Source organism: Triticum aestivum, chromosome 4A (assembly GCF_018294505.1).
Source record: "Triticum aestivum cultivar Chinese Spring chromosome 4A, IWGSC CS RefSeq v2.1, whole genome shotgun sequence".
Classification (NCBI taxonomy): Eukaryota; Viridiplantae; Streptophyta; class Magnoliopsida; order Poales; family Poaceae; genus Triticum; species Triticum aestivum.
The window spans coordinates 414613384-414640234 of NC_057803.1; the positions used below are offsets into that span (position 1 = coordinate 414613384).

Consider the following 26851-nt stretch of genomic DNA (forward strand, 5'->3'; position numbering starts at 1 on the left):
GCAACACTATAAGAGGGGCTGAGCAAAGCGGTAACATAGCCAAACAATGGTTTGCTAGGACAAGGTGGGTTAGAGGTTTGACATGGCAATATGGGAGGCATGATATAGCAAGTGGTGGGTATCGCGGCATAGCAATAGAGCGAGTAACTAGAAAGCAAAGATAGGAGTGATTTCGAGGGTATGATCATCTTGCCTGCAAAGTTCTCCGAGTTAACGTAAGCTTGATCCTCGTAAGCGTACTCAACGGGTTCCTCGACCACGAACTCGTCTTCCGGCTCTACCCAAGGCAAGAACACAAGAAAAGGAAACCACAATCAACCACGGTGCAATGCGCAAGCAACATGATGCAAAACATGACATGCCATGCGGGATGTGATATGCAATGCATATGCGTGCTTCGGAAGGAAAAGATTGAACCAGGACTCAACTTGGCAAACCAACTGTGCCGCTGGAAAGATGAGTTGATTTCGGTCGAAATCGATATAAAGATCACCGGAATTGGATGCACGGTTTGCAAATGGCAAGCAAAATAAGAATGGCACAATTCTGTGATTAACAGCACGATGCCATCTAGAATGCAACAAGAAACTAAGCTACTGCACTCCAACATAGCAACAAAGCACATGGAAGTGATCTACTCAATATGCTTGACAAAATATGAACACTGAGCTATGGCTAAATCACATAATAACAGGTTCAAACAAGCATGGAAAAAGTGCAAAAGATATCAGCATCACAGACTTAGTGAAAAAAACTAACATGTCAGGAAATAACATCAGGAAGCAATGTTTGAAGCAAGATATCAACATGCTGCAGGAACAGAACATAGCAATACAAGGCATGTCATGAATCTACTCAAAGCATATAACAGAAGTCCCTTATAGACCATAAGCCAAAAGGGCACAGAAAATATGATGGCGCCCATGTAAACATAGCGAGTTTCATTAACAGATTCAGACTTAGCAGAAAACTGGACATGGCATAAACAGAATTATGAAGGCATGTTTCCGAGCTCGATACACTCACCACAATGCATTGCATGACAACCTAAGCATGCTACAAGCAAGAAGACATGATCATGAAGCTAACCATGGCAAGAACAATCTCATAGCATGCATGGATCAACTACAACAATGTTGGCAAAATTGATTAACATGTAAACAATCTGCCAGGAACATTTTATAGCAAAAGTAGAGCAAGATTGAGTCATTCTAGGATACTCCATAAATGCAAACAGGGGCATGGATGGCTAGAGCATAACCATATGCCCAAATCATCCTTACTAAACATACTCAAAAGAAGCATGGATCTCTCTGTAGCAACATGAACACATGGCATAAAAATAACAGCAAGGAAATGACTTAGTGAAATTCTAAGTCCCTGAAAACAGCAATATCACGAGAGCTACTTTGCATGCTTGTCATAGTCACCACATTGATCACAAAAATACATGGCATACACCCCTGTAAATATGGCATGGCATAGCCCAAAACACATGTAGAGCTCATGCCCATATGTAGCACACAATAATCATGGCAAAAATGACAAATGCTCAAGATCTGCTAAGTAACAGGAACTAACATTTTATAGACCTCTTTCACCCACGATTTGGACATCAATATGGACTCAAACAAGCATGGTGCAATGGAACAAAATGAAGAGCACATCCTAATGAACAATTTGATATATGGCACATACAAAACAGAGCTACGAATGCGGAGTTATGGTGTAATGAACATGAGCTGAAAATGTTAGGGACTTGAGGAAAAAGGGGTCAACCTAGGGTTTGACCCGATCTGGATCTGGATCTGGCACGCGCGGATGACGAGGACGGCCGGGGTCTTCGCCGGAGTAGCGGAAGGCGGTGGCCAGCGCGGAGCTCAGCGGCGAAGGAGGTGGACGACGGGCGGCGGCCTCGGGCGTGGGCCGGGAGGCGCGGGCCAGCGAGGTGGCGCGATCCGATGGCCGGAGTTGCAGTCGGCGGCAAGCCGGAGCGGAGCGAGGCGGTGGCCGGCACAGAGCTCAGCAGTGGAGGCGGCGCGGATGCGCAGGCCGGGAGGCGGATCCCGCAGGCTCGCGCGGGCCTACTCCGGGCCCCACGGGCCGCGGTGGAGGGAGGCGGCAGAGGCGACAGCTGGCGGCGCGCGAGTGGACGGGGCGCGGCGGCGGACGCGTCGGGCGCCGCCCGGACGTGTCCGGCGCGGAGTGAGAGGGAGGTCTAGGGTTAGACTGCGCGAAAAATCCGGGAGGGGCACATATTTGTAGGTAGAGGGAGCTAGAAGAGTCCAAATGAGGTGCGGTTTTCGGCCAAGCAATCGTGATCGAGCGGCCGAGAGGATGGAGGGGGGTTTGGATGGGTTTTGGGCCACTTTGAAGGGGTGTTGGGGTGTAACACACACGAGGCCTTTACGGTTCCCTGGTTAACTGTTGGAGTATCAAACGGATTCCAAATGGCACGAAACTTGAGAGGCAGTCTACCGGTGGTGTACCAAGGTCGCTTGGCAAATCTCGAACCATTCCGAGAAAGTTTTACACCCGCTCACGAAAAGAGACAAAAGGGGCGCCGAAGGACGTAGGAGTGTCGGATCGCAAAACGGACAACGGGGAAAATGCTCGGATGCATGAGACGAACACGTATGCAAATGAGATGCACATGATGACATGATATGCAATGCATGACATGGACAAAATGCAAAACGAAGACAAAACCCAACCATGAGGGAATATCATAACTTAGAGCCGAAAATGGCAAGAGTTGGAATACAAATATGGTAAGTTACATCTGGGGTGTTACAGTTGAAGATGGACTTGGCGGCGTATGCTGAAGCTAGAGCCAGGCTTGCCACACCTGAATCAGATTTCTCTTCAGACTCCACCTCCGCCTCCTCAAATGCAGACTCCTCCTATGAATTTATCTCCTTGCCAACAAACGCACGAGCCTTGCTGGATGAGCTCTTCTTGTGTGATGAAGACTTCGACGAAGACTTGGAAGAAGACTTTGAGGATTTCTTCTTCTTCTTGTCATAAGAATCGTATTCCTTGCTCTTCTTCTTCTTGTTGTTCTCATTGTCCCATTGAGGACATTCAGAGATGTAGTGACCAGGTTTCTTGCACTTGTGGCACGTTCTCTTACTATAGTCATGGGAGGAAGCTTCATCATTTCTTGAGCTGGATCTCGAAGACTTTCTGAAGCCTTTCTTCTTGGTGAACCTCTGGAACTTCTTCACTAGCATGGCAAGTTCCTTTCCAATGTCTTCAAGATCTCAGAACTGCAGTCAGATTCTTCTTCAGATGAGGAAGCAGTCTTTGCCTTGAAAGCACGAGTTCGGCCATAGTTGGGACCATAGATATCTATTTTCTCATATTACTGAAACTCATGTGTGTTGAGCCTCTTGTAGCGACCAGACCTCAAACAGTCTGATCTCTGTGCTCCGGTGTCATCCCTGGATCAGTAATGCTGACACCACACAGTACTCGGAGGATTTATAGCAGAGTAGCAATCACACACTTATTACATCGAGTGTCTCAAAAGAGAACTTATTACAATAAATATGGCTTAAGGCCATCTAATAACGATAACAGCGGAAGGCTTGGAAGATAAGTGAGTCCATCAACTCCAACGGCATCACTGAGTATAGAACCACGACCTAAAACTCCTTAATCGTCGTCTGAAAAGTCTGCAACATTAACGTTGCAGCCCGAAACGGGTCAGCACATGGAATATGCTGGCAATGTAACACATAGAGAGTAATGGAATGAAATAGCTATACTATATGCATATTTGACTGGTGGAAAGCTCTATGGTTACAGTTTTGCATAAAGCCAATTTTTCCCTACTTCAAAGGAATAAATTTATTTAACTATCATGATGGTTGTTAAACATTGAGAATGGTTGACAGCATTCTCAATCCCAATTAAGCATCATCATTAAACATAACCCAACAAAATTAATTTAGAGTAACATGTTGAGATTCACATGATAATCCAAGTACTAGATACTCAAGATGTCCATAACCGGGGACACGACTAACCATGATTAGTTTATTACACTCTGCAGAGGTTTGCGCACTTTTCCCCACAAGACTCGATCACCTCCATTTGGTTTCTCGCACTACATGGTGTTTGAGAAGACGGATGACCGAGACATAGTCTTTCAGAAGCGCTAGCACCTTACGATCGGGTAGACCGTACCACCTACATCCCCTACATCTGCTAGTCTACCACTGTAAGAGTTCGCACGACTTAGTCAACTATGCTAGAGCCCATAATAGCTTGTGGCTGCACACGGAAGTTTCTAGTATGAATAGTCTCATGATCCCTTTGAGCTTGGGTGGCGGTCTAAAAGAAAACAGGCAAGTCCTGGAATACCCAGGTGCCTCAATCCACCCAGATGTGTGTTTAAGTTTCCACCTTAGATAAACCATTAATTAACAATCTCACATCTGTCATGGATATCACTCACCCAATCCACGTCTACTAGCATAGCATGTCATAATAAGCAAACGTAGAAGTAACTCCCAAAGGTTTGATAATAACAGGTAATAGGTACTACCTCATCTACTTCCCATCCCACAATTTAATTAGATCCTAATCATGCAATGTGTGATGATTGATCTAATGCAATAAAACTAGGTAGTATAAAAGATATGATCAAAGTGTTACTTGCCTTGCTGATGATCCGCGAAACCTAACGATTCGAAGTAACAGGCGGCGCACTCCGGGTATTCTATCACAGACAAACAAACAAGCATACAATAAGTACTCATCTAATGCATGGGTAAAACTCAAATAAGAGATCTAACCAGAAGGTTCAACTTAAGAACTCCGGTTGGCAAAAAGTATCAAATCAAACGAAGCAACGAAAGTCAAACGGCGAAAGAAAACAACTTCGTTCTAGTAATCTGAATCTAGGGCAAATTTTACAGTAGCAAAATCTTGTTTAAGTTGGTTAAACGGATAGAGGGTTTCGAGACGAAACTCTAGGCGCTTGAATCGCCTGATTCCGATAAACGAGCGAAAAGTTATACTAAAACGAAAATTGGATCAGAAATCGCGATCAGAAAAATCGCGGATTTAATCCGAGAAAAAAAACGACGAACGCCAATTTTTTTTTACGACGGCATGGAAAACGAGGCGGCGGCGAACCTCGGGCGACGTGCGGCGGCGGCGGCGGGGCGGCACTAGGGTTGGGGCGCAGGTGGCTAGCTTCGGCTGGGCCTCCCCCCCGGCTTATAAAGCCTAGTGGGCCGGGAGTCCGGGTCCAACACGGCCCCTAGGTCGGTTTGTTTTTTTTAATTATTCTTCTCAGAGAAAAATAAAAAGAAATACTAAACAGACTCCAAAAATTCCGAAATAAATTTTCACGGGCTTCTAAAATCAAGCCGCACAAGGTGAACATTTATTTGGGACCTAAATGCAATTTTGAAAAACGCACATTTTTCCTAAATTCAAATAAAACACCGAAAAACTCCGAAATAAAATCTTATTTGATTTTATTATTAAATCCTCAATATTTCTTTATTTTGGGAAAGTCATTTTATTCCCTCTCTCATATTTTTGTAATAGAAATAATTGATGATAAAATAAATAAAATAAAATGATCCTATTCTCAAAATTTGAGAAAACTCAAATATGAAAATAACGAAATCCCCAACTCTCTCCGTGGGTCATTGAGTTGCGTAGAATTTTCTAGGATCAACCAAAATGCAAAATAAAATATGATATGCATGATGATCTAATGTATAACATTCCAAATTGAAAATTTGGGATGTTACAAACCTACCCCCCTTAAGATGAATCTCGCCCTCGAGATTCGGGTTGGCTAGAAAATAGGTGAGGGTGGTCTTTGAGCAAATCTTCCTCTCGCTCCCAGGTGGCTTCATCCTCTGAGTGGTGGCTCCACTGAACTTTGCAAAACTTGATAACCTTGCTGCAAGTGACACGACTGGCAAACTCGAGAATCCTAACTGGTTTCTCCTCGTAGGTCAAATCGTTATCCAACTGAATAGTCTCCAATGGCACTGTGTCTCTCAATGGTATGTCAGCCATCTCCGCGTGCCACTTCTTTAACTGAGAAACGTGGAACACATCATGAACTCCTGACAATCCTTCGGGCAATTCCAACTTGTAAGCCACTTCTCCCATACGTTCCAAAACTTGATATGGTCCTACAAATCGTGGTGCTAACTTCCCTTTAACTCCAAAATGCTTTGTTCCCCGAAGTGGTGATACTTGAAGATAAGCTCTATCTCCAACTTCGTAAACTATCTCCTTGCGTTTAGAATCTGCATAACTTTTCTGTCTGGACTGGGCTACCTTGAGCCTATCGCGAATCAACTTCACCTTCTATTCAAACTCTTTAATCAAGTCAGGTCCAAACAACTGGCGGTCTCCAACTTCGTCCCATGACAACGGTGTCCTGCACCTCCTTCCGTACAAAGCTTCGAAAGGGGCCATCTTCAAACTGGTTTGGTAACTGTTGTTGTAAGAGAACTCTGCATATGGCAAATTATCGTCCCAACTAGATCCGTAATCTAGCGCACAAGCTCTCAGCATATCCTCCAAAATCTGATTGACCCTCTCGGTTTGTCCATCTGTCTGTGATTGAAAAGCTGTACTGAATTCTAGCCTGGTTCCCAAAGTTTCGTGCAACTGCTTCCAGAACTTTGAGGTAAACTGGGTTCCTCTATCTGATACGATACTCCTTGGAACTCCATGCAGACATATGATCCTGGTCATGTATATCTTTGCCAACTTAGCACTGGTATAAGTGGTCTTTACTGGGATGAAATGAGCTACTTTCATCAATCGATCAACTACAACCCAAATCGAGTCATAGCCTGAACGAGTCCTGGGTAATCCCGTGATAAAATCCATGCCTAGCTTATCCCACTTCCATTCGGGTATCAGCAATGGTTGTAACAATCCTGCTGGCTTCTGATGCTCTGCCTTTACTCTCTGACATACATCACAAACTGCTACATACTCCGCAATATCCTTCTTCATTCCGGTCCACCAGAAAATATCCTTCAAATCCAAATACATCTTGGTATTACCTGGGTGAATCGAATATGGTGAATCATGTGCCTCTTGCAAAATCAACTTCCTGATCTCCGGGTCATTGGGCACGTAAACACGATCTTTAAACCATAGGGTGTCGTGCTCATCCTCATGAAACCCTTTAGCTTTTCCTTTGCTCAGTTTCTCCTTTATAGCGGCAATCTCTTTGTCAGCTTTCTGAGCTTCTCTGATTCTATCCATCAAAGTTGACTGAATCTCCAATGCTGCTACATAGCCTCTCGGAACTATTTCCAAACATAGTTCAAGAAGATTTTCGGCTAACTCCCTTGGTATTTCTCCCGTCATTAACGTATTGACATGGCTCTTGCGGCTTAATGCGTCTGCTACTACATTAGCCTTTCCAGGATGATAATGCAATTTCATATCATAATCCTTGATAAGCTCCAACCATCTCCTTTGTCTGAGATTTAACTCCTTCTGTGTGAAAATGTACTTCAAACTCTTATGATCCGTGTACACCTCATAATGATTTCCAATGAGGAAATGTCTCCATGTCTTCAATGCATGCACTACGGCTGCTAACTCCAAATCATGTGTAGCATAATTCAACTCATGAGGCTTCAGTTGTCTTGAGGCATATGAAACAACTCTCCTTTCCTGCATAAGCACTGCTCCAAGTCCTCGATGTGAAGCATCACAATACACCTCATAATATTTGGTCTGGTCCGGCAAAATCAACACTGTTGAGGTAACTAAGCGTTTCTTCAACTCCTAGAAGCTAGCCTCACATTCCTCTGTCCATATGAACTTGGTATCCTTCTTTAACAACTCAGTCATAGGCTTCGCAATCTTTGAGAAATTCTCAATAAATCTCCGGTAGTATCCTGCGAGTCCAAGAAAACTCCGGATCTCTCCAACTGTTGTTGGGGCTTCCCACTTGGTCACGGTTTCAACTTTAGTGGGATCAACTGCTATACCTTCTCCAGATATAACGTGTCCGAGGAATCCTACTTCCTTCAACCAAAACTCACATTTGCTGAACTTGGCATATAATTGATGTTCTCTGAGCTTTCCAAGTACCAAGCGCAAATGCTCCTTATGCTCCTCTTCATTCTTCGAGTAAACCAGGATATCATCAATGAACACCACGACGAACTTATCCAAAAACTCCATAAATACTTTGTTCATCATGTTCATAAAATAGGCAGGTGCGTTAGTCAGACCAAATGACATAACGGTATACTCATACAGCCCATACCTGGTGGTAAAAGCTGTCTTCGGAATATCCTGTTCTCGAATCTTCAACTGGTGGTATCCTGATCGCAGATCGATCTTGGAAAATACCTTAGCTCCTTGCAATCGATCAAACAGATCGTTGATCATTGGTAGTGGGTACTTGTTCTTGATCGTTACTTCATTCAATCCTCGATAATCAACAACCATCCTTAACGATCCATCCTTCTTCTCCACTAGAAGTACTGGCGATCCCCAAGGCGAAGAACTAGGGCGAATATATCCCTTATCTAGTAACTACTTAATCTACTTCTTAATTTCCACCAAATCCTTTGCTGGCATCCTATATGGTCTCTTTGATATTGGACCTGTGCCTGGCAATAGCTCAATCAAAAACTCAATATCTCTATCCGGTGGCATGCCTGGCAACTCCTCTGGAAATACATCAGGGAATCCCTTACCACTGGTACTTCCTCCTGCACAACTCCTGTTAAGCAATTTACTTGAGTCCTCTTTGGCACATGCCGGGATACATACTTGATCCTTCTCCCTTCTGGGGTGGTAAGCAAAATTGACTTACTAGCACATTCAATATTCCCTTCATACTTTGATAGCCAATCCATGCCTAATATCACATCCAATCCTTGGGATTCCAATACTATTAGGTCTGAGGGAAAAACATAGTTACCAATCCTTAATGGTAACCGATCACACCATAGACTAGCCACATACTCTGTTCCGGGTGAGGTTACTAACATGGGTGACCTAAGGGCTTGGGTTGGTAGGTTATACTTATCAACAAATCCTCTTGATATGTATGAATGCGATGCACCAGTATCGAAAAGAACGAGTGTAGTAAATGACTTAACCAAAAACTTACCTATTACTGCATCGGGCTGAGCTTCAACCTCCTCCACGCTAACGTAGTTCACTTGTCCCCTGTTAAAAGGGTTCGGCTTCTTTCCAGAACTTCCATTGCTATTTCCCTTTTGTAATTCAGGACATTCATTGGCATAATGTCCGGTCTTCGAACACTTAAAGCAAGTGACTTGGCTCAAGTCCTTCTTGGCTGGGGTTGAGGGGTTGGTGCGGTTCTGGCCATTGCTTCCTCCGTTGCCATTACCATTCTTGGTGCCATTGTGATTGTGCGAGCTACCTCCTCCATGGGTATGCTGAAAATGTCCTCCCGGTCTAGGGGTAAAACATAGCTTCTGCTGAGCTCCTGAATTGTACTTTCCTTGTCCATACTTCCTCTTGCGATTCTCAATTTGCTGCTGCTTCCCTTCAATCATAAGAGTATGATCTACCAACTCCTGGTAGTTGTTGAAGGTGGCTACCATCAACTGCATGCTCAACTCATCATTCAGTCCTTCCAGAAACTTCTCCTGCTTAGATGCATCCGTAGCGACGTCATCTGGGGCATAACGTGCTAACTTACTAAATTCCTCCACGTATTGGCCAACAGTCCGTCCTCCTTGGCGCAAGTTGCGAAACTCACGCTTCTTCATGGCCATAGCTCCTGCTGAAACATGTGCAGTACGAAAAGCCTGCTGAAACTGGTCCCATGTGACAGTGTCAACTGGGAAAGTGGCTGTGAAATTCTCCCACCATGATGCTGCGGGTCCTTCTAGCTGATGTGCGGCAAACTTCACCTTCTCCGCATCTGTGCATCCTGCTGTGGTCAACTCCCTAGCTGTCTTGTGGAGCCAATCATCTGCTACTATCGGCTCGGTGCTACTGGAAAACACCGGCGGATTCAGCCTAAGAAAACGGGCTAAGTGGTCAATAGGTGGTGGTGGTGGTGGTGGGTTGTTGTTGTTGTTCCCCTGATTCTGATTCTGGACTAGCAACTTCATCAATGTGTTCTGCTGCTGGATCAACTGGGTGAGCTCCGGTGGAAAGGCAAATCCGGGGTCACGTCTCGGAGGCATCTGAGGGTTTAGAAAAGATGAGATATAAGAATAGAGGGGGTCTAAAGAGAAAAAACTACCCATATGCACATGAGGCAAAAGCAAACAATTCACTTCAATCAATCAAACAAGGGCATACAATCGATCTAACTATTGCAAAAGTGCTCGAACTACTATATTTACATGGTGGACTACTACTACTGATGAGGTGGTCTACTAGAAATATTCTTCGGTTGCAGACTCCATGATATCTGCTCCAGCTTCATCAACATAGTCATCATCGCTACTATCTGGTTCCGAGTCGGTGCCGGGATGTAGTCTTCCCGGCTAATCTCCTGGGGTTCTGCGTCTTCATCTACTGGCGTAGGGCCTCCCATAAATACTGCTAGCTTCATAGTTAGGTCGGCATTCTTATCCACCAATACTTCAATTTCCTCTTCATAATCTTCACGTGTAGCCTTGAGTTTTTCCTCCAGTTCCTTGATTCTAGTCTTAGCCTTCTTCAGATCTATCATGTCGGCGCACATCTGGTTCTCCTGTCATCGAATGTGCTGGTTTAACTCCTGGATAAAAGCTGCAATTGATCTATCCTTCTGGGTGTTGATCATCTCCCAGTGCTCATCTCGGCGCCCACAAATCTGGTAGATAGTATCCTTGAGATCCTTGCGGTAGACTTCTCCAATGCGTCCCATGGCGATGTGAGCTGCCATGCTCTTTCCTAGACTCCAAGTTGGTGCATCAAAAGAAAATTCTATGGGCTCAGTGACTGGCATGAACGTCCTTCCTGGAACTTGAACTTGAATCATCCAGCGCTCTTCTTCAGGTAAAGTGGCGTTGTAGGTTCCTGTGAATCTTGGTACTCCTATGTTCAGGTATCTAGTGACTTCCTTCAAATGACGTCCAAAGGGTGTATCTTCATCTGGTTGTGTGAACTTGTTCCTTGCATCCGCCATCCTAAAGAGTAGAAAAGATGAGAGGTCAGAAGAGAAGAGAGTGAATTGTGATCTAGGTCTCTAACTTAGTGGTAGTGTCCTACAGTCAGTGTGTGCTCTGATACCATCTCTATAGCGACCAGACCTCAAACAGTCTGATCTCTGTGCTTCGGTGTCATCCCTGGATCAGTAATGCTGACACCACACAGTACTCGAAGGATTTATAGCAGAGTAGCAATCACACACTTATTACATCGAGTGTCTCAAAAGAGAACTTATTACAATAAATATGGCTTAAGGCGATCTAATAACGATAACAACGGAAGGCTTGGAAGATAAGTGAGTCCATCAACTCCAACGGCATCCCTGAGTATAGAACCAAGACCTAAAACTCCTTAAGCATCGTCTGAAAAGTCTGCAACATTAACGTTGCAGCCCGAAACGGGTTAGCACATGGAATATGCTGGCAATGTAACACATAGAGAGTAATGGAATGAAATAGCTATACTATATGCATATTTGGCTGGTGGAAAGCTCTATGGTTACAGTTTTGCGTAAAGCCAATTTTTCCCTACTTCAAAGGAATAAATTTATTTAACTATCATGGTGGTTGTTAAACATTGAGAATGGTTGACAGCATTCTCAAACCCAATTAAGCATCATCATTAAACATAACCTAACAAAATTAATTTAGAGTAACATATTGAGATTCACATGATAATCCAAGTACTAGATACTCAAGATGTCCATAACCGGGGACACGGCTAACCATGATTAGTTTATTACACTCTGCAGAGGTTTGCGCACTTTTCCCCACAAGACTCGATCGCCTCCGTTTGGTTTCTTGCACTACATGGTGTTTGAGAAGACGGATGACCGAGACATAGTCTTTCAGAAGCGCTAGCACCTTACGATCGGGTAGACTGTACCACCTACATCCCCTACATCTGCTAGTCTACCACTGTAAGAGTTCGCACGACTTAGTCAACTATGCTAGAGCCCATAATAGCTTGTGGCTGCACACGGAAGTTTCTAGTATGAATAGTCTCATGATCCCTTTGAGCCTGGGTGGCGGTCCAAAAGAAAACAGGTAAGTCCTGGAATACCCAGGGGCCTCAATCCACCCAGATGTGTGTTTAAGTTGCCACCTTAGATAAACAATTAATTAACAATCTCACATCTATCATGGATATCACTCACCCAATCCACGTCTACTAGCATAGCATGGCATAATAAGCAAAGTAGAAGTAACTCCCAAAGGTTTGATAATAACAGGTAATAGGTACTACCTCATCTACTTCCCATCCCACAATTTAATTAGATCCTAATCATGCAATGTGTGAGGATTGATCTAATGCAATAAAACTGGGTAGTAGAAAAGATATGATCAAAGTGTTACTTGCCTTGCTGATGATCCGCGAAACCTAACGATTCGAAGTAACAGGCGGCGCACTCCGGGTATTCTATCACAGACAAACAAACAAGCATACAATAAGTACTCATCTAATGCACGGGTAAAACTCAAATAAGAGATCTAACCAAAAGGTTCAACTTAAGAACTCCGGTTGGCAAAAAATATCAAATCAAATGAAGCAACGAAAGTCAAACGGCGAAAGAAAACAACTTCGTTCTAGTAATCTGGATCTAGGGCAAATTTTACAGTAGCAAAATCTTGTTTAAGTTGGTTAAACGGATAGAGGGTTTCGAGACGAAACTCTAGGCGCTTGAATCGCCTGATTCCGATAAACGAGCGAAAAGGTATACTAAAACGAAAATCAGATCAGAAATCGCGATCAGAAAAATCGCGGATTTAATCGGAGAAAAAAAATGATGAACGCCGATTTTTTTTATGATGGCACGGAAAACGAGGCGGCGGCAAACCTCGGGCGACATGTGGCGGCGGCGGCGGGCGGCGGCGCGGCGGCGGTGGGGGTGGGGGGGGGGCGGCGCTAGGGTTGGGCGCGGGTGGCTGGCTTCGGCTGGGCCTCCCCCCGGCTTTTAAAGCCTAGTGGGCCGGGAGTCCGGGTCGGACACGGCCCCTAGGTCGGTGCATTTTTTTTAAATTATTCCGCTCGGAAGAAAAATAAAGAGAAATACTAAACAGACTCCAAAAATTCTGAAATAAATTTTCACGGGCTTCTAAAATCAAGCCGCACAAGGTGAACATTTATTTGGGACCTAAATGCAATTTTGAAAAACACACATTTTTCCTAAATTCAAATAAAACACCTAAAAACTCCGAAATAAAATCTTATTTGATTTTATTATTAAATCCTCAATATTTCTTTATTTTGGGAAAGTCATTTTATTCCCTCTCTCATATTTTTGTAATAGAAATAATTGATGATAAAATAAATAAAATCAAATGATCCTATTCTCAAAATTTGAGAAAACTCAAATATGAAAATAACGAAATCCCCAACTCTCTTCGTGTGTCATTGAGTTGCGTAGAATTTTCTAGGATCAACCAAAATGCAAAATAAAATATGATATACATGATGATCTAATGTATAACATTTAAAATTGAAAATTTGGGATGTTACACCTCTTAAGTATGTCAGACGGATCGAGAGTCTTGAAATCAGGGCGTCCTTGATTCATCAGGGCCAGGGTGTCGAATGAGCTATCAAGCGATCTCAGAAGTGTTTTGACGATTTCGTTCTTGGTGATTTCAGTGGCGCCGAGTGCACGAAGCTCATTTGTGATATCAGTGAGGCGATCGAGTATGAGCTGGAAATTCTCATTATCATTTGCCTTGAAGCGGTTGAAGAGGTTGCGGAGAACACTAATCCTTGAGTCTCTCTGGGTTGAGACACCTTTGTTGATCTTGGAGAGCCAGTCCCAGACTAGCTTCACAGTTTCTAGAGCACTCACACGACCATACTGTCCTTTGGTCAGATGACCACAAATGATGTTCTTGGCAGTCGAGTCCAGTTGAATGAACCTCTTGACATCAGCAACAGTGACACCTTCACCGACCTTGGGAACGCCGTTCTTGACGACATACTAGAGGTCGACGTCAATGACTTCAAGATGCATGCGCATATTATTCTTCTAGTAGGGGTAATCAGTGCCATCGAAGACAGGGCATGCAACGGAGACTTTGATTATTCCTGCAATCGACATAGCTAAAACTTCAGGTAGTTAAACCGAATCACACAAAACAAGGGAGCACATTGCTCTGATACTAATTGAAAGTGCTAGTTATCGACTAGAGGGGGTGAATAGGCGATTTTTATGAAAGTCTTCAAAACACGGTGGCTTTGAAGATAAACAGTAGAAATGAACCTATTGATATCCAGCGGAAGGTAGACTACACTAGACAAGCCATAGTCAAGTAAGCAATGAAGTGAAAGCACGAAGACTATCAACAGCTAGGTAGTATGGATCAGGATGGAAGATAGTATGAAGCCAAACAGCAACAGACTTCACACAATGAAGTCAATCAGAACATGCAAGCAGGCAATGACTTCACGAAGACAAACTGTAAGTAAAGAGAGGTAAAGGATAGAACCAGTTGCTTGGTGAGGACAAGGATTTGTTGGACCAGTTCTAATTGCTGTGACAACTGTACGTCTGGTTAGGGAGGCTGAGATTCAACTCAGAAGACCGCGTCTTCACCTTATTTCCCTTGAGCTAAGAACACACAGTCCTCGCCCAATCACTCTGGTAAGTCTTCAAGGTAGACTTCCAAACCTTCACGGACTTCGTTCACCAGCAATCCACAATGACTCTTGGATGCTCAGAACGTGACGCCTAACCGGATGGAGGATCCACAGTCCTCAAGTGTAACAAGTCTTCAGATCACGCAGACAGAAAGACTTCAGTGATGCCTAACACTCTTTGGCTCTGCGTGTTTAGGGCTTTGTCCTCGCAAGGATTTCTCTCTCAAATGCTTCGGAGGTGGGTTGCTCTCAAACGAGAAAAGCCGTGCACTAACTCTGAGCAGCCTCGAATTTATGGTGTAGGGGGTGGGCTATTTATAGCCAGGAGGCAACCCGACCTGATTTGTCCGAAATGACCCTGGGTCACTAAGGAACTGACATGTGTCCAACGGTCAGATTTCAAACACACGCTGCAGCTTGACTTGGGCTACAAGTAAAGCTGACTCATCCAGCTCTGGATAAGATTTGCTCTCACTATCTTCGCTCGAAGACATAGGATTTGGTTGAGCATCAGTTCAGTCACTCTGACTTTGTTCACTTGGCCCCCACTTAATAGTGCAGTGGTTCCTATGACTCAACAAAGAAGAAAAGGAAACTATGAAACAACTATGTCTTCGCACTCCATAGTCTTCACGTGAATGTCTTCTCGAGTCATAATCTTTGTCATGAATATCTTCACAGACCATCATTGTCTTCAATGTCTTCACACATTTTTAAGGGTCATCTCTGGTAGGTAAACCGAATCAATGAGGGACTACTACCTGTGTTATCCTGCAATTCTCACAAACACATTAGTTCCTCAACCAAGTTTGTCGTCAATACTCCAAAACCAACTAGGGGAGGCACTAGGTACACTTACACAAGCCGTACACGAGTATATGATCCACCTGCGACCTTCTTTTCAAACGTCCACATACGTCCTTTAAAGCCCAAATCTAATAATCCACAGCTATCAAGGGCGTCTCTGAAATTGCCCATTTGTGCTTGGCTGCATTGAGATACTCCATTGTGTTTGGATTGATGGATGACTTCCGTAAAATCCCCAATGGCTAGCCAAGGGAGGCCCGAGAAACCAGCGAGAGCACATAAGGTCTCCCCAATTTTATACCTCTTGCTTATATCAGCCTCTCCGTAAATACTCCCTCCGTTCCGAAATAGATGACTCAACTTTGTACTAACTGTAGTACAAAGTTAGTATAAAGTTGGGTCATCTATTTTGGAACAGAGGAATTACAAGTTAGACACAGCCTCTTCATAAATACAAGTTAAACACGACGGAGTAGTCCCTAATTCAGCAATACTAGTACCAATATGATATTTTGAGTGGCCCAAAACTTCAAGTTTTATCTCATCATTCCAATACAAAACTAGACCACCGCTCCTTTCTGAGCTGCTAAGGGCATGTACAATGCATAGCGGGGAGGTGATGCCTCGCATGTTATGTAGGATCAAATATGACGTAAAGTAGGTTCGGATAGGGAAGCGGGATCCTCTCCAGGAGGCGGTTGCTTGAAGAGAAAAAATGTGATCCGGTGACAAAAGCTGAAAATGTTAGAGTGAAAAGTAGAGATACATATGTACTAGTCTTTATTTTCTATTTTTTAATGAGGCCCATTAATAATAGCTTGCATTGGAGAAAACAATTAATGTAGATGCCTCAAATTACTTTTTGTCATGAGACATACGTATCTATATGTCACCACATGCCCTAACTGGAAAAGATTTATTAAATCCAAAAGAGGACGCTAAGTTCTCGGCACAGTAGATTTGTTTTTTTAGCAACCTCGGCACAGTAGATGGGAAGCGGTCTAGACCCAGTTTGACTTGTGGGTTCAACCCGCACAACTGTAAACGGGCTAGGCTAAAAAAGGATGTAAACGGGCTGGTCTGAGGACGGGTTGGATTCAGAAAATTGACCCAACCCACGCAGCTCCAGTCGAAATCCTCAAGGCGGTCGTGGCGGCGCATCGGTGAGGGCTTGGATGGTAGCTGGAAGGCCGACGGCGGCAAGGGCGAAACGGAGGTGGGGAGGGGGACTGCAGGCGCGGAAGTGAGCTCATCGACCCCGCCGACGGCAAGGTCTAGCCTTGCTCACCATACTCCGGCACCCCGCGTGGCACAGGTGACGCATACACCGGCCTCGCCTCCTCCTCCGTCTTACTGCTTGTGACCACTCCGAACTCAGACCGGCTCCTCCGAGGGGTTACCTCTTAATATTGCCGGATACATGCAAACGAATTTCTCAACGATGGCAGACGATACTTTCAGTACTGTATCCTGCCATGTGCCAACAATAGTACTAGTACTATGTGGTACTGCAGAAATGGAAACACATCCTTAATTATGCTGTTTTTTTTTTCTTGCGGGTGACATGCTATGCTATAGATCGTGCTAGTTGACTTCATATTTCTCGTTAACAATAATTTGTTCTCTATCTTTTGCTTCGGCTCAGTGTCCCAGACCGTGTTAGTTCTGCATGTGTCTTCTTTGTTTACTGAAACTAGCAGTAACAACAGTGCAATATAGTGTTGTTTGGAAAATTTCAGTAGAAAAAATGGTTCCGTTAAGAGAGTGTTGTCGTGAAATAGAGCCCCAATTCATTTGAAAACTTACTGAAGTCCCTAGCTGTTCTTCGTATTTCTGTTCATCAAAGTAGAAAACCAGCTTAATATCTGTTCTCTTCTTATTTTTTTCTCTTATTATTACTATAGCTAACTATACTCTGAAAAGAATAATCTTGTTGTCGCTGATAGCTTTGTTACAATGAAGATAGCAAACTAACGACCTCTTCCAGATACTTAAAGGCCCTTAGCACATGCCAGCTCTTTGCCCTATATTTGAAAGATTAAGAAAGCAGTATAAATAATATGTAGAATATCATAGGCTTTAGTTATATGCTATATTCTCTTAACCATCTGTTACACAACCTATCTTCCATATCCATTGCACATCTGCATGGGAAATAAAGAGACAGCTATTGAGGAGCACATTCAGCTTCCTCCAATCAAAGCAGCTGATACCTTTGACCACTGTTGCCCTTTCACCAAATTATGGTGACCAATCTGTCTTATTCTTTGATTTTATATTTCTATGCAAAGATTTGCAGTAGGCTATATAAGGGAAAATTTGCGCAGCTTCTCAGTTATTGATATTTTTGATACACTAGCTAAACTCAACAGTTCATGTTCTTTCTTATATGTACATAATCTTGTGACGTGATCTTTTGTGACAATGGTCAAAACAGGTTTGATTATTTTATGATTGTTGTATGTAGGCAATGGTGAGGAAAGAGGTGAACTGTTAGTGAAGATTTGTCTTTGGTGTCTCTATAGTTTAGTGAGCAGAGTAATAAGAATTTAGGGTTGGATTGGACCCATGAAGGTGCTGCATGCTGATTTATACGAAGATTACTCAACCTCTGTGTTTGTATATCTTAGAATCCAGGACCTGGACTGTTAGAACTCAAAACTTGAATTTAACTGAGAACAGGCTGATCCATCCATTCAGGTTTCACAAGCAATTCAAAAAGTAGAGGGAGAGTGGTCTGAGTGTGTGATGCATGTGGTGCTTCTGACACTGCAGGAAGTAGTGATCCAGCAACAGAGCAAAGTCGGTTGGTACTGCAGCTACCCACGTGGAAATAGAATCACAAGAGAGTGATCCTGGTTCTTGTTAAATCTGGTGTCGTGGTTAAATACGGGATTGCTGCTGACCCTAGGGACACTGAAATGGCTGATGAGCCTAGAGATCCAGCGCTTCATGACCCCACAGAGCTAGTAAACCTGAAAACTTTTGAATGTGAAGGAAATCAACCTGAGGATGCTTTAGACCTGCAAAACAGGTCAAAGGGTATTAGAGGAGTAGAAGCCAATTATGCTTTGAAGCTTGCGAACAATCCTCCAAAGAGATCTAAGTTAGATGAACACAAAGTAGCAATGCTTGGTAAAAAGCGAGCCAGACAAACTGTGATAATTAATGACGAGGATGCAAAGCAAGCTGGTATAATGACAATATCAACACCCAGGAGACAATCTCGTGCAGCTGGTGAAGTAGCTGCAGGAACACAGAACCAGCTGGCCATCAGGGACCAGAGGCAATCTGAAATGATGGGTCCAGAACGAAGTAATTCTGCCACCCCAAGTGATAGAAATGCAGATTCCAGTGTTGATGTTGAATTGGCATCTCCGAACTGGTCAAAGAAAATGAATGCTGAAATGCCCCCCTCAGATGGGTACCAACAATCTGTACCAAGGCAGGCCACTTTGAGGCAAAGTATGGATTCCAAGCAGTTCAAGGGCCGACCACTCTCTTCTCAGAGAGCAGATGTAACAGGGCAGAACATGGCAGATCAGAAACGAGCCAACAAGAGGTCTTTTGTTTCCAAGAAAGAAGCTTCAGCAAATTATACACAATATCATGACACATCTGTTGAACGACTTCTACAGGAAGTGACAAGTGATAAGTTCTGGCATAATCCAGGTTAGTTCTCCTAAATTATCCATGTTTCTTTTGGATCTCTTTAGTTTAATTAACACAGTTGAATACAGTTGCTTAATCTGGAAAATTATATGCTGTGTGATGAGAATGAATTATGTATGATTGCTTGCTTAATCTGAACAATTATAAGCTCACTGCTTTGTGTATGTATTCAAGGTTGTTATAGTTTGCTCAATGTATGTTTTTTTTTGTGTGTTCTCATTTTTTTATACTCTGGCACCTTTTCTTTTGCGTCTTCACTATTTCATCATTGATGGAAAGACTACTTTTGCACGTGTTCCTGTAATTTAACAAAGCACATTTTATCTGAGCAGAGGAGTCGGAACTTCAATCTGTTCCTGGAAGCTTTGAATCTGCTGAGGAGTACATTAGAGTTTTTGAGCCTTTGCTTTTTGAGGAATGCAGAGCTCAGCTACACAGTTCTTATGAGGAATCCCTTGAGGCTGTCTCAAGGGATGCACATGTAATGGTGCGCATTAGAACCGTGGATAGGCGTGAAAGAGGTATATCTTCCACTTTTTTATTCATGGCATGTTCTGTAGTATGCACTCTCGTTTCTTGATGCAATCATCACCTGACCAAATCATGATTAATGTGTCCAGGGTGGTATGATGTTCTTGTTCTACCAGCACATGAATATAAGTGGACTTTTAAAGAAGGAGAAGTTGCAGTTTTGTCATTCCCTCGGCCTGATTCAGGTGGCTCCACTGTATTTCTCTTTTAGTAGTTTATTAAGTGAGCAAATATTTTACTCTCGAGAAAGTGTTTTGACAACTCCGCTTATTTACCCATTTCATTGTTTTTAGCTGCACAGTCAAGTGATTCTAATAGGAAGACTGTTGGTTCAAATGAAGATGCCGAGTCAGAGTGTGGACGGCTTGTTGGTAGAGTCCGGCGCCATATGCCTAATGATACATGTGATCCCATTGGAGCAATTATCCGTTTTTATGCTGGGAACCCTTCTGATTCTAGCTGGTAATCTGATGTTTCCGATATCACTGTTTATTTGTTTCTTAGCTGGCTAACAACATATTGGATGCATTTGAACTAGTATTTGTTGAACTTGGTTTTGTTGGAGCCTTGCTTTCTCTGCAAATGGATTTATCATTGTGAATGCTCATTCTTTAACAATCCGCCACTCTGAAAGTAAATACTATCTCCGTTGTTGTTTGCTCATTAAGACTTCACTCTGCTCTCGTCATACATGCGTATAGTATCCACAATAAATGAGATTTTCTGCAAGATAGATCTATTGTTTTATTCTTAGGCATAGTTTTTTATTTGTATCAAGGGTTACTTGTTGAAAAAAATGCAGATTTTTCACTCACTGTTAAATTGAACTCTTGGACATGCATGCAACATCTGCTCTGCAACTCATTGCAGCTTCATATATCATACCTGATGCTGACAACCATAGCAGCCTATTGCCCAATGGATAGATTTAAGCTACACCGCAGCTAAACGTCACTCATCAGAACATGCTTTGTCGTAAGGTTCATGGGCATATTTGTTTTGTGGTTTTAGCTGTTAGGTTGATAGGTTCAACTCATATTCTTTGCTAATTTTGCTTGATGTTAGGAACACTATAACTTGACCATTTATCTATTGTTTATACATTTGTTAACTGAATCCTGTATGTTCAGTCGTCTTATTATTCTTTTTGTGTTGTATTTGTGACAGTGGGATTAATGTTCTGGGGAAACTCCAACCTCAAAGCACCTGGTATCTAACTGGTCTCGGTTCTCTCGCAACAACACAAAGGGAGTATATTGCGTTGCACGCATTCCGCCGTCTTAATGTGCAGGTGATATACAGTTATACTTAGTTAAATGCTATCTGGATTTCTTGGTTAATATTTTTTCAGTTGGTTTTGATCGAAATGTTTCCATTAGATGCAAAATGCAATTCTTCAGCCGAGTCCAGAGCACTTCCCCAAGTACCAAGAGCAGCCACCTGCTATGCCTGACTGCTTCACTCCAAATTTTTCTTGTCATCTCCATCATACATTCAATGGGCCTCAGCTATCAGCAATCCATTGGGCTGCAATGCATACAGCTGCTGGCAGAGGCAATGGAGTAGTGAAGAAACAAGAACCATGGCCTTTCACATTGGTACAAGGTCCTCCAGGGACAGGGAAAACTCATACTGTTTGGGGAATGCTAAATGTTATTCATCTTGTTCAGTATCAACATTACTATGCTGCTCTGCTAAAAAAACTTGCTCCTGAAAGTTATGAGCAAGTTGGTGGTAGTGCTAGCAGCACCTCAGAAGCTGTTGCTGCAGGCTCAATGGATGAAGTTTTGCAGAGCATGAATCAGAACCTGTTTCGCACTCTTCCCAAGCTTTGCCCCAAACCGCGGATGCTTGTTTGTGCCCCATCAAATGCTGCAACAGATGAGCTGCTTGCTCGTGTTCTAGATCGTGGTTTCATAGATGGTGAGATGAGGGTCTACCGCCCTGACGTTGCCCGTGTTGGAGTTGATTCACAGTCCCGTGCTGCACAAGCTGTTTCAGTTGAGCGACGGACGGAACAGCTTTTAATGAAGGGACGTGAGGAAGTAATTGGGTGGCTGCATCAACTAAAAGTCCGTGAACAACAATTATCACAAGAGATAACACTTCTGCAGAGGGAACTTAATATGGTTGCAGAGGCTGGTAGATCTCAGGGTTCGTTTGGAGTAGATCCAGACATGCTTGCTCAAAGGGATCGTAACCGTGATATACTGCTTCAGAAACTTGCTGCTTCTGTGGAAAGCAGGGATAAAGTACTGGTTGAGATGTCACGCCTGCTGATATCAGAAAGCAGGTTCCGTGTTGGCAGAAACTTCAATCTGGAAGATGCTAGGGCTAGTCTGGAAGCTAGTTTTGCCAGTGAAGCGGAAATTGTTTTTACTACAGTATCAAGCAGTGGTCGCAAGTTATTCTCCGCCCTTAATCATGGCTTTGATATGGTTGTTATTGATGAGGCTGCTCAGGCCAGTGAAGTAGGAGTCCTCCCTCCACTTTCACTTGGTGCAGCTAGATGTGTCTTGGTTGGTGATCCACAGCAGCTCCCTGCCACTGTTATTAGCAAAGCAGCAGGAACTTTACTCTACAGCAGGAGTCTTTTTGAGAGGTTTCAGCAAGCTGGTTGCCCTACCATTTTGCTGTCAGTGCAATATCGGATGCATCCCCAGATCCGTGAATTTCCATCAAGATACTTTTACCAAGGCCGCCTTACAGATAGTGAAAGTATCGCCAACTTGCCCGATGAGGCATTCTATAAAGATGCATTAATGACACCTTACATTTTCTATGACATCTCGCATGGGCGTGAGTCCCATAGAGGCGGGTCATCTTCATACCAGAATGTCCATGAAGCACAGTTTGCATTGTGTTTGTATGAGCATCTTCAGAAGTTCCTGAGAGCTAATGGTGGCAAGAAAGCATCTGTTGGTATAATCACTCCTTATAAGTTGCAGTTGAAGTGTCTTCAGCGGGAATTTGCGGAGGTTATGAATACCGAGGAAGGGAAAGATATCTACATAAACACAGTTGATGCTTTTCAAGGCCAGGAGCGTGATGTGATTATTATGTCATGTGTCCGTGCCTCAAACCACGGTGTCGGTTTTGTTGCAGATATACGTCGTATGAATGTTGCTCTTACTCGAGCTAGGAGAGCTCTATGGGTATCCCCTCCATCCTCCTTCAAAAATATGCATCAAGAGCAATGTACTAGTGTTGTTTTGCTGCTAGTTTTGTGCCATTGTACTGATATATCTTTGTTGTTTTCTAGGTTATTGGTAATGCCAATGCCCTCATGCAGTCAGAGGATTGGGCGGCACTGGTAGCAGATGCAAAGGCGAGGAAATGTTTCATGGACTTGAGTAGCATCCCGAGTGACTTCCTAGCTATGAACAAGTTTTCAAACGCCCGGGGCCTGAATTCTTCAAGCAGCACAAGGTACATGAGGACTAGTGGACCGAGACCGACGCATTTCGACATGCTTCCGGCACCAAGGATGGGTATGACGGCCGGTGAGGATGGCCATCCCAATTCTGTTGCGAGAAATGGTAGTTACCGGAATCTGTCCAATGATGTGGGGCATCCTGGTGATAGGTCTAGAGATAATTTGCAGTTTGGGAGGATCAGGGGGCCGAATCCGTCCAATGATCCGAGGAGACAAGCCTAAGGAGAACAAATTGGTGTCTGCAGTTTTTTGCGTGGAGTGGTGCAGCATGGAAGAAGGATGATGAAGCAGGATGTTGCCTGTTGCTACTAATCGGATGCTGTTGTATTGGGGCATGTGCTATGGGCTCTTGATTTTGTTGGCTGCTGAACAGATGGCTGCCTCAGGCCCTCGGCGTTGTGGAACCGTGCAGGACGGAGTTACATGGACCATGTTTGAAAAAAGGCTGTCAGCTGGACAGATGTTGCCGGGCATTGCTTTAATCTGCTTTCTATAGATTTATGTATTGTATACGCGAGCGGGCATTTTCATTTTTAAAACCTGATCTATAGGGGGTAAATCTGGGCTAGGTCATTTTGAAACGCTCATATGACGGGTTAGGGCTAAAGGTTTGCGACCAGATATGCCATGTATGACTGGTTTGCTGTTGTAGACCGCCTGCATAAATTCCGTCTGTGTGTACATACAGAAATCCGCATGTAGAACAGGTCCATAATCTGGTTTCGGTATTCTGTTTGGCATGGCTGAGTCTTGGATGCTGCGTTGGTCGATGCTTCTGTGCTTGCAGTGTCTTAATATTGTAAGTACTCCTTCTGTAAACATCCGTCTGTAAACAAATACTTGGTATAATAAGAAATATAAGAGCGTTTAAATCATTATTCCTCCAGTGGATCTAAACAGTCTTATATTTCTTTATAAAATATAAAACGTTTCAAATCACTAAATGTCTTATAGTATTTGTTTACATAGGAAGTACCAGTGTGTTTATCAACGGGATAATCACAAGTGTACCTAGCTGCCGGCATCGCAGCCTTCCTCTGGTGGCTCTCCTCCGACGATGATCCTGGTAGTCAGTGGCGAGGGGGGTTCATCGAATCTACACGTGTGGATCGTGTAGTTTTAGGTTAGGCAGTAGTAGCTTAGGCGTTTTGGTTGTTCATTGTCTTTGGTTTCAAAAGCGACGATGGTGGCGTTGGATAAAGAAGCTTCATATCTCTTCCCGACGAGGCAATCGGTCCTATGGCTGGGGATGGATTTGAAAACAAGTCTATTCAAGTAAGGGTGGTGTGGCGGCAGCGTCATCTTTGTGGTGGACTTGTGTCCTCAGGCTCCATCGCCGCGACATGCTCCAACGCCGGCACGTAGCTTGGGAGGTTGTTCAGGAGCAAATGCAGATTTTGGTCTGCATCGGCGACATATGGAAGATGATGAATCGTGGTTTCCTCCTTTGACGTCTTGGTCATGCTGGTGTGGCAGATCTGGAGTTCGATGGCGCGTTCCGGGTGTTTCCCTGGTCTGATTCGTTCAACGGTAATGGTATAACACCCTCGATGCGACTATAGCTCCCACGTGTCGAGGCACGACTTAGAGACATAATCGCATTGAAGGCATATGTCGCAAGTTAGGCAATCTTCACAACATCCCATGTAATATGATAATAAAAGGGAGATAACAATAGTTGGCTTACACTCGCCACGTCAATCAAGTACAAAAATAACATTACATCATCCAAACACTCATGGCCCGACTACGGCGCCAAAATGAAAGATAACCCAACATGCGACACGGTCCCAATCACCCCCAACTGGGCACCACTACTGATCATCGGGAAAGGAAACATAGTATCGTTGAGAGTCTTCGTCGAACTCCCACTTGAGCTCATACGCGTCCCCTGGAGCGGAAATATCAGGCCCTACATCTGGTGTAATGGTAATCTGTGAGCCACAGGGACTCAGCAATCTCGCACCCTCGCGATCAAGACTATTTAAACTTATAGGTATGGCAAGGTAAATATATGAAGCTGCAGCAAGCGACTAGCAAGTATGGTGGCTAACTTATTTGCAAAAGAGAGCGAGAAGAGAAGGCAAAGCACGAACGAGAAACTAGAGAGCAACCTGCGCAAACATTACTCCAACACCGTGTCCACTTCCCGGACTCCGCCGAGAAGAGGCCATCACGGTAACACACTCAGTTGATTCATTTTAATTAAGATAAGGTTCAAGTTATCTATAACCGGACGTTAACAAATTCCCATCTGCCCATAACCGCGGGCACGGCTTTCAAAAGTTCAATCCCTGCAGGGGAGTCCCAACTTAGCCCATGACAAGCTCTCACGGTCAACGAAGGAATAGACCTCCTCCCAAGACGTTCCGATCAGACTCGGTATCTCGGTAACTCAAGACACTTCGACAGGTTAAAACAAGACCAACAACACCGCCCGAATGTGCCGACAAATCCCGATAGGAGCTGCACATATCTCTTTCTCAGGGCACACTCAGATGAGACATCCTACGAGTAAAGCCAACCCTCAAGTTGCCCCGAGGTGGCCCCGCAGTCTACTCGGTCGGACCAATACTCAGAGGAGCACTGGCCCGAGGGGGGTTAAAATAAGATGACCCGCGGGCTCCGGAAACCCGAGGGAAAAAGAGGCTAGGTGGCAAATGGTAAGACCAATGTTGGGCATTGCTGGAAAAGCTTTAATCAAGGCGAAAAATCAAGGGGTTCCCATTATAACCCAACCGCGTAAGGAACGCAAAAATTCGGGAACATAACACCGATATGACGGAAACTAGGGCGGCAAGAGTGGAACAAAACACTAGGCGAGAGGCCGAGCCTTCCACCCTTTACCAAGTATATAGATGCATTAAGATAGCAAGATAAAATAATGATATCCCAACAAGTAAATAAAAGATGTTCCAACAAGGAACGGCCTCCAATCTTCACCTGCAACTAGCAACGCTATAAGAGGGGCTGAGCAAAGCGGTAACATAGCCAATCAACGGTTTGCTAGGACAATGATGGGTTAGAGGTTTGACATGGCAATTTGGGAGGCTTGCAAGCAAGTGGTAGGCATCGTAGCAATGGCATAGCAAAAGAGCGAGCAAACTAGCATAGCAAAGATAGTAGTGATTTCAAGGGTATGATCATCTTGCCTGCACAGTTGTCAGAGTCGACTGGATCCTCAAAAGCAAACTCAACGGCCTCCTCATTAGCGAACTCGTCTCCCGGCTCTAACCAAACAAGGCAAACAAGAAACAAGGATACAATCAACCACGTGCAAACTCAAACAACATAATGCAAAGATGATATGCTATGCGGGATGCGATGCGGGATGCAAAATGCAAGATATGACAGGAAATGCATGAACCTGGCCTCAACTTGGAAATCCAAGTGTGCCACTGGAAAGATGAGATGAAATCGCTTGAAAACAATATAAAGAACGCCGAAATCGGAGTTACGGTTTGGAAATGGCAAGCGATTCAAAAATGACACCGGTCTGCGATTTACAGCAAGTAGGCATCTAAATGCAACAAAATGAACATGCTACAGCACCCAAACATGACAACAAAATACATGGCAGGGAAGCATTCAAGATGCTTAACAAAAGTCTAGCACTGAGCTACGGCCAATTCATCCATTAGGAGG

The 26851-nt window shown here is 43.9% G+C and overlaps 1 pseudogene; it reads left to right on the top strand.

The window, feature by feature from the left end:
* The first annotated feature begins 1961 nt into the window (after window positions 1-1961).
* On the top strand, window positions 1962-24081 carry LOC123083828 (uncharacterized ATP-dependent helicase C29A10.10c-like; annotated as a pseudogene).
* The last annotated feature ends 2770 nt before the right edge of the window (window positions 24082-26851 follow it).